This window comes from Pan troglodytes, chromosome 4 (genome assembly GCF_028858775.2).
Source record: "Pan troglodytes isolate AG18354 chromosome 4, NHGRI_mPanTro3-v2.0_pri, whole genome shotgun sequence".
In the NCBI taxonomy this organism is placed as follows: Eukaryota; Metazoa; Chordata; class Mammalia; order Primates; family Hominidae; genus Pan; species Pan troglodytes.
Window position 1 is genome coordinate 134,142,517 of NC_072402.2, and position 9,489 is coordinate 134,152,005.

A 9,489-nucleotide genomic window follows, 5' to 3' on the forward strand; every position below is an offset into this window, starting at 1 on the left:
GGTATAAATATAATGCAGAAGGCCCCACATCCCTAGCCAAAATGTTGCTAGCATTTACTGTGGCAAGTCTTGTGTTCCTTTAGGGACAGAATTAATCCACATTTCTGTGATCAAATACATGATCCCCTGCAGACCTAGCTACCCCTGCCCCTGATTTCTTTTTAAGAAACTATTTTTCTTGAATGGTGGTTCAGAAAACAGAACACCACGGGCTTGGTTTGTGCATTTCACCTTGTTTTCAAACTTATTTGCTTGTGGGTTGCATGGACGGAGCCTTAAAATCCCCTCCTCCACAGTTAGAGCTCCTGTGGGCCTGGGACAGTGAGAAAGCCCAAGTCTATAAAACAGAGACCACTTCGATTCCTGCAACCAAGTGTCTGCTTGTTCCTGAGCTGAGCGTCCACCTCTGTGGCTATACACCTCCTTGGGCACGGGACATTATCCTCGTCATGGCACTTAGCAGAGCAGTTTGAAATTATCTACTTGTGTGGTGAAATGAGGTGTTTCTTTCAATGAAAATCTCTTGCAAGAAACACAGTCACAGTGAGAAAGGACTATGCTTCCCAGGGGTTCCTCTCTGGGCAGAGAGGGAGGACTGGGCCATGGAGTTTCTGGGCTCCCCAGCCTTCCCAGAATGGTCCGGGAGTAGGCTTGGTTCTAGCAGGCACTTGTGGTAGGAAAATAATGTTGCATGTTCAGGGATGAGAGAAGGAAGAAGATCTTTTATAGGTAGGGTGCCAAACAAGGCTTGGGGACAGAGTTGGGTACAAGGACAGCCCTAGAGCCTTGGGCACAAGTTGGGAGAGAGAGATATAAGAAAAGGAGATTAAAAAATAAAAAGAATGTGAGTAATGAACTGAATCCCCTTTGATATTTTCTGAAAGATATAAATGGAGATTAGAATTATGTTTTAATTACTTTTAGTCATTGGACTTATTTCTTTGAACTCACCACTTAATCAAGACAGGCCTGCATGGGAGTCCCAGGATTTATTTTGGTTACATGTTTCTCTTTTCCACTATGTTGTAAAATTCTCAAGGGCAATAACTTTGTCCTTTCCATTTTCATGTCTTTGATGCCTAGACTGGGGCCCAGCACAGAGTGGTGCATTTGTATTAGGTGGAGCTAGGGTGATCAGCTCATCTTGGTCTGTCTGTCATTTTACTGCATTTAGCACTGAAAGTTCCCCAAAGTCCTAAATCCCAGGCAAACTGGAATAGTTGACACCCTAGGATGAATCAACAAATCCTGACTTGCTTTCTTGCCTTTAGCGAGCAAGAGCTTGTGCAAGACTAAGTGGATGGCTCAGTAGAAATCTAGCCCCACCTCTGGTCAAAGCCTCCAGCAGGGAGTCTACTGGAGGCACCATCAGTGGGAATGCTGTTGTTTTCCTGTATGGCTCAATCTCACTGGGTAATAAATTTGTAATGAGGCCATTCCAGCTCCAGGCCCAGCCCAGCAATTTCTTGAAAAGCCCTCACTATGTTTCCCACGGAATCCAGCAGCTAGTGGGCACTCATCACTGCTTTCTCAGCTATGCCAGAGACCCACAAGGATGGCCCTTTCATTCTGGAGAAAACTGGCTCCCTCTCAGTGTAATATGAAACAACTTTTTGGGGGTATCAGGACATTAAAGGAAAAAGAAAAAAACTTAAAATCCAAGATGAAAGATTTTATTGAGTGTCCACCAGTCTCAGAACCTAACAGAACTTAAATTTCAAACTGGTGGGGTAGCTTGTCTGTCCAAAGTCTTGGGGAGAATCCCAAATGGCCCTGAGCCAAAGGAAATGACATTTGTATAAAGGAATTGATTATTTACCAAGGGGCAAAAAATCAGGATGTAAATAAATATACAAGATAAGATGAGATACGTGCTACAGGAGAGGTTCAGATGTATGCTTATGAAGGTTCAGAGAAAGACAGATACATACTTCATAGAAGATGGACATTGAGCTAGTCTTAAAGGATGGTTAAGAATGGCCAACGTAGAGTTGGGAGCATTGGCGTTTATTCTAGGCAAGATAGTACAGGAATAAAGTCATGGAGGCAAAAAAATAACAGGGGACCAGTTCAGTAAGAGCACAGGATTCATGAGCCAAAATGAGGCTCAAAAAGAGGGTGGGACCAGGTAGATGAGGGTCTCATCTGCCAAGCATGCCAACGCATTTGGCATGTAACAGGGAATCATTGAAGATGCTAGGGAAGGAGGGAGCTGATGTGCTGAGGACCTTAGTTAACCATTTGAAACCATTAGAGGTCAGTAGATGGAAGAAGAGAATTGAGAGTTAAGAAGGAGGGGAGACTGACTCCATCATGAACATCCAAGTGCTCTGTTGGGTTGGCCTTCCAATCCAAACTGGCCCAAGTTTGAAGCTCCTCCTCTCCCCAGCACTCTTCTCAAGGTTGACATTTTTATTTGCATGAAGCCTGATGATAGCACTCCTTTTCCCTCAGGAAAAAATCCACACTGCTTAGCTAACATCCTTTGGACCTCACTTCTACCTACTTCTGCATCTCATTTCTGGCAATTTCTCCTCAGTCTCTATGCTCTTGCCATTGTTGATTTTTTAAAAATATATGTTTTAGTTTCTCAAACCCTCTGCTTCTTTTACCTCTGGGCCTTGGAATATGCTGTTTCCTGATCTGGAATTTCTTCTTCCTTTTCTTTTCTTTTTCTTTTTCTTTTTTCTTTTTTCTTTTTCTTTTTTTTTTTTTTTTGAGACAGAGTCTCGCTCTGTCGCCCAGGCTGGAGTGCAGTGGCACGATCTTGGCTAACTGTAACCTCTGCCTCCCAGGTTTAAGTGTCCTCTTCCTTTTCTTTACCTGTTAGACTACTCCTCAGTATAAGTGGCTTCCTCCAGGTAGCCTTCCCTGACTGCCTCTTCCATTAAGATTAGACCTCCTGCAATATATTCCACTAGAATCCTGTGTTTATCCTTTGGCAACCTGTTTGCATGCACACTGCATGTACTCTTCTCTGTACCGTGAGATTCTTGTGGACATGGACCTTGTCTGAGATACTCTCCTCTGAGTCAGTATACCCAAGTGGGAGGAGTAGGGTGCCTTGTGTGAATGACAGGACAACTTTGGAACATGTCATCTCTCAGAAGTCTATTGAATCACCTGGAAATGAGTTTGCCAAAGATGATTACGATTTGAACAGAAGACTTGGCTAAGCATGTGCTGCAAATGGATGACAGAGATGTGAAAAAAGAACAGCCAATTTATCAGAGGGAGCTTAGAGTCCAAAATTCAGATTACTAGCAGGTATAAGATTAAAAGCTCCGTTGACATCTGTCTTTGGCTGGTCCAGTATTATTCACTCATTTTCTGGTGATGGAAAAAGCAAGTGTTGCTTATGGGGACTCTGCCTATTATATAAACATGCTATTTTTATTTCCTTCTTTGGGCACAAGATGGAAAGGGTCCAAGGAGTTTACCAGCTACTCAGCTAAGTTCTAGAAGAAAAAAAAAAAAGCAGCCACATAGAAGGTCTTTGGGCAGAAAAGAACCTTCAGAAAGAGCCAGAATCCATGGTTTTAGACCTGGCTCTGTAGCATCCCATGACCTTGAATAGTCTTGTCTCTGTGCTAATAATATTCATTGCGTGTGCTAGTCATCTCACATGTTTTATCTTATTTATTATTTAAAAAGAAACTATCTCGACAAGTAACATCCCTCTACTTCATAGATGATGAACCCATGGTTAAGTGACTCTCCAGTCAGGGTTTGGGCCCATGTCACACAAATAGTATAAAAAGATAAGGGTTCAAACTCAAGTCCATTTGCATCTACAGTTGAACTCTTAATGACTACACAATATTTCTCTTGGTTTCTTTGTCTGTTAAATGAGGTTTCTTCCAGCACTGTCATTCTCAGATGCATGAGGACAAACTGATTATCCAAATTTTTAGCCATATTCACAGATGGGAGCCCTGTCAGAAAATAAAATACTACACTCACGCATTTTGAGTTGGATATTTAATGTAAAAGTCTTGGAAAAACACCTTTATTTCTTTTTCCAAGCACATCTAATATTTAATCTTTTTGCATATCATTACTGTGTCTGATGAAAAAAGGAGTCAGTTATGTTGTTCTGAGATGGCTTAATGAAGTCATGCAATAGGCACCTTGAAAATGAAAAGGCAATGTGTGGGAAAGTAGAGTGAAATTCTTCAAAGATGATGAAAGATGATACCCACCCCACCCCTTGCAAAAGGACTGATCTTCTGGATGGAAAACACTACTGCTCTGGTGTTCACTGAGGATTCTCCAAGGCTGTGTTAATGCTAAGCAAGCTGGGAATATTTTCTTTTTTTGTTTTTGTTTTTGTTTTTGTTTTTCTTATGTGGCATCCAGAAAACCTAAAAGGATAACTCTAACTCTCTAAGCCCAGTAGAGTGGGATGATTAAAGCACAGATTCTGAAGTCTGACAGCCAGGGGTTCAGCTCTCAGATTCTGTGTATTGGCTCTCAGAATCAGCCCTGTCCTACTAGACCCAGGGTAATTAATGTTTCTGTGCCACAGACCTTTCAGCATCTGGCGAAGCCCATGGACCCCTTTGAGAGTAATGTTTTTAAAAGGCTAAAATAAAATAGGTTTCTTAGGAAACCAATGATATTGGCTATGAAAATGTATAAAGTAATAAATTTGTGATATAGTAATATATATTGTGGGGGAAAGAAAGAGAGATCAGACTGTTACTGTGTCTATGTATAAAGAAGTAGACATAAGAAACTCCATTTTGTTCATCTTGCGAGTCGATGGTGCTCGATTGCGGTGTTTACATCTCCGCGGAGGCGCTTTTCTTTGCATCTCTGATGGGTTCATTGTAGAACTTCAAATGTCTAGTGGGTATCCAAACAGAAGCTGATTTTCTACTGGTGAAACACAAGCAAAACCTCTCCCCCACATTACCACCTTCCCTGTTTCCCATGTTTTATTTTTGTTGTCTTTCCACCAGATCAGTTTTCCTTCATGTGGACTGTTCTTTTTACCAGTAAGATGTTGTTCTGCAGAGGTAGTAGTCTGATTTCTATAAATGTTTAAAAATTTAAAGTATAGAGTGCCAGATTAAGTTGCATCTGAGGAGTGGTACACTCCTTACTGTCTCCCCCTTCTTTTTGTTTAACCAATTGAGTTTTGAGTGTTCTATTAGTTCTTTCAAGTATGTCCTGTCCTTGGAAATTATAGGGAATTCCTCTTGTATGTGTACTTTTCCACTGATTTAAGAATTTTTGGAATGCTTTACTACAGTATCCTGGTCCATTGTCAGTTTTAATTTTTTCTGGAACTCCCATTACAGCAAAGCAAGATAATTAATGTTTTTTAACATGGGAAGTACTTTCTCCTGTCTGGCAAGTTGCCCATATGAAATGTGAATAAGTATCAACTGTTATATGGACACATGATAATCTGATCTCCCTTTCTTTCCCCCACAATATATGTTTATTAATGCTTACCTGTAACTTCTATGGGTAAAAATGTCATAATACTGTTAATTCTGTGAGTAGTGACCTATACTATAATTGAAATACATGCTAAATTTCAGCAAGTTGTTAGGGAAAATGGTGATGTTATTATTTTCCCCATCTCAGATCATGCATACCCTGAATTCTATCCATCATCCCCATAGCCCTCTGTACCACAAGGGTTGAAAGTGTGTAAACTACATTTTCCAGACCTTCTTGTTAGCAGAGATCTGGTTTGGGCTCTTCCCATGGGACAATGCTTGGGCACTTAGGGGCAGACAGGGAGGAATGAACTTCTTCATTCAGTCCTGGCAGCAGTGGCACAAGCAGATGGCTGCACACCCATGAAGGCAGCAGTGGAGACTTATGGCCTCCTGCAGCAGCCACCTGGGCAGCACAGGGGCTGAGGGGCATGGAATAGAAAAGTGCAGGCTCTGGGGTGGGCAGTGATTTCCTATAGTTCTCATCTGTGGATCATACCATGACCTCTCCTTTGCTTCTCCAGCCCTCTTGACAATTTTGTAACTTAATTCTGTGTACTAAATCTCTCTCTACTTGAAGTGTCTAGAGTGGTTTCTGCCTTTAAGATTAAATTATGGGCTCAAGAAAATCCCTAAACCCCAACTCTATCTCTTCCTAGTTCTGGTACTTGGATAAGTTAATGGACCTTTGCCTTATTCACATAATACCTAGCTCAAAGGTTTGTTGTACAAACTTAATGCTGCAGTACATATGAAGTATTTGACACATAGAAAGATTTCTTCCGGTATTAGCCAGGAATCTTTGGCGGGATCAACTATATTTATGTTGGGATGGCATTTCAGAGAAAGTAGATTCGTTTTCTGCAATTGGTATGGGAATCTGAAATGGCTTGAAGTGTCCCTTGGATGCAGTTAACTGGATCATTTTATTTATTTATAAGGACAGTTTTAAAAAATGATGAAAAATGCCATTAGAAAAATAATTAAAGCTCCTATGATTGGTGTTGCTCCATTGCTTTTGCTAATCTCAACTGTGATTCCTTGAGCAATTATGCTATAATGGCCCATGATCAGCCTAAGCTCTAGCGGAGTTGTACGTAATAATGACCCTATATTTCCAAGTCTCCTTAGAAATAAGTCATTATGGATGATCTCTCCCTCATTCCATTTTAAGTAGGAATAAACAATAATACTAAACCTCAGGGCAAATTGCCTTCACCAAATTCTGAAGACAGACTATTGAACCAGACTATGAAGAACCTGTGAAATATCTCAATTGAATTCTTTGGATAATTCTACAGATTTTCAAAATTTTTTTGAGGGCAAAAGATTTGTCAGAATGAAAGATAGTAAATGTTGGGGGCAATAGTGCCCATCACAAACTAGGAAGTGAAGAAGGTAAGACAGTCCCTCCAGAGGAAAATGTTACAATCAATGCAGCCTGGTCATAACAGAGACAGATTGAGACCTGAAGGAGAAACAATGATTTTCCATTCAGAAAGACTGTCTTGAATGTTTGATTTATTAAAAAGGAAAGAAAAGCAGAGGAGAGAGGCAAAAAGATGCACAAACAGTGTTCATCTGACCAGAATGAAAGAAGCTTTCCACACCAGACTCACTCTATCCTGGCCCCATGGTAAAACCTGCCCCATACCATAGAAATGGGGCAACAGGCTTTCTTGGCTGGTGTCTTTAAACACTGGATTCATTCCCATGTGCAGACCCCACACTCACCCAGCAACACTACTATGATGATGTGGTTCTCCCAGGTGGTTCTGCCTACAGAGGTAGTAAGGGATGATCATAAAAGTAACATCAACAGCAATCGCTGATATTTGTTGAGTGCTTCCTATGTGCCAGGAACTGTTCTAATGTATGGTCTTATTTAATCCTCATAATAACCCTACAAGGAAGATTCTATTAATAGCTCCATTTTACAGGTGATGAAACTGAGGCACAGAGAGGTTATGTAACAAAACTGAAACCCCGCAACTTGATCCCAGACTTTGTTAACAATTGGGACAATGAAGGGAGCCCCTGATATGGGCCCAGTTGCATTTTCTCTTATCCATGTGCTTTAAGGCTTTGATCTCAAATTGTTTTATTCTTTTTCATGCTTTAGCATATGTGCTGACACTAAATCGCCAAATTTGAGTGATAAAAGTCGATTTTATTTTCTTGAAATACAGATTACATTTCAGTTGGCTGCTTCAGAAATCCATTTAGTCAGTGGAATTGACAAGTGGAGGAAGCCCATACAGACTGTATTTTGAAATTCCTTATCTGTAATTCCAAAAGCAAATCTAACAGGCTTATTTTTGTCTCTAATTAAGGTCTACTTTTATCTACTTCACATGACTTCCTTTAGCTCTGTCTTACCTTAGATGAAGTCACCTCTTTTATAGAACAACCTTCCATCTTTGTAGCCATGGATCTTGTGTCTGTCAAACTGTAGAGGCTAAACTCTTGGGCCAGGCAGTGTGTTCAGTGTGCTCCTATTGTAAGAAATTGTTTAGGCCTAACAGCTCCAAGGATGAGCAGACCTTTAACACATACTCCTACTCAGCATCCTGGATTCCTGAAGATGCATACAACTGTTAGCTGCTCACTTGGGAGCAGGCAGAGCTGGGGCATGCCATCAAGCAAGAATGAGGGACGATGGTATCCACAACCAAAGCCATTTGCTATGAGATATTTGCAAAATAGCTGGAAAGCTCAACTTGATTTCTTTGTCCATTTTTAAAGGTTAGAAATGATATTGTTCCAAGTCAATTTAAATACCTGGCAAGCATACTATTAACAAGGAAAGGATAATGCCTTGGGTCCCACAGTGGTAAACCTGACACAAATAATAACACTTGTCCCTAACTGTTCTGAAAAGACTGGAGTGGCTTAACACTCAGAAGAAAGAGTGTGAGCCAGGGATGAGATGAAGGAGCAGAGGGAATGAGCGAGAAAATGTCATGTCCATCCACTAAGTGGTCTAAAGAAAACACAAGCTGCCTCATCACAGTGGCACTTTTGTGGTAAAAAGGCTCTGAATTCCCAACAGGGTTTTAAAGTTCAGTTCCATTAAATCAACTTCTATTCAGTAGAATTCCATGCCCACCAAATAACCCAAGAGAACCTTACGTGTTCACAATTGTGGGATTTTATCCTATCATAAATATTCTAAATAATTTGTCCACATAGGGTAAGGTGTACACTCCTGAGAATTGAACTCAATTTTCAGATATTGAAGTCTTTTGTCTTTGTCTCCACTCTGACATGTTTTTAATGTCAGCATACATTTCAGTGGACTTGAAAATTCTCATTTTATAGCTCAACATCAGAGATCAAGAACAATGCAGTGATTTATTTGAGTGGGGCTGTAGCTGTGTAATTAATTTTGAAGGCGCTTATACTCATCTTAGACAAGGATATCATATCTTTGGAAATTTTGTTGTTGTAGTTTTACTTTTCATTAGTTTGTTTGCTTTTTGCTAACTGGAACTAAAAGCAAGTTAGTCTGAAAATACCCATTAGCTTATGTCTTGGAAGCAATGGACACCTGGCAAGAAAGGACACCGGAAAGGGAGCACATAAATGCCACGTTTTAATTCAGGAGGCTGTGTGGAGAGTAATTAGGGAACATTGATGAAGAAGTGCACTTGTAATATATGAGTAACAATATGGGAGTTGCCTCTTTCTGCCAAGTAACACCAAAGATGCCTGCATTATTTAATGAATTCAAACTTTGCTGCTTAAAACAACACACATTTAACATTCAGTTTTTGTGGGTAAAGAATCCAAGAGCAACTTAGCTGGGTGGTTCTGACTTGGAAACTCTCAAGTCAAGCTGTTGACCAGGGCTGCAGTCTCTGAGGCTTGACTAGGCTGAAGATTCCTTTTCCGAGCTCATTCATGTGACTTTGCAAGAACCTTCAGTTTCTCACCATGTGGGCCTGCGAGTCACTCAGTTTAGCCTGCAATCAGAAGGAGGGGAGTTAAACTTCACCTCTTGAAAGCTGGAATATCAAATCATTTGGACATATTT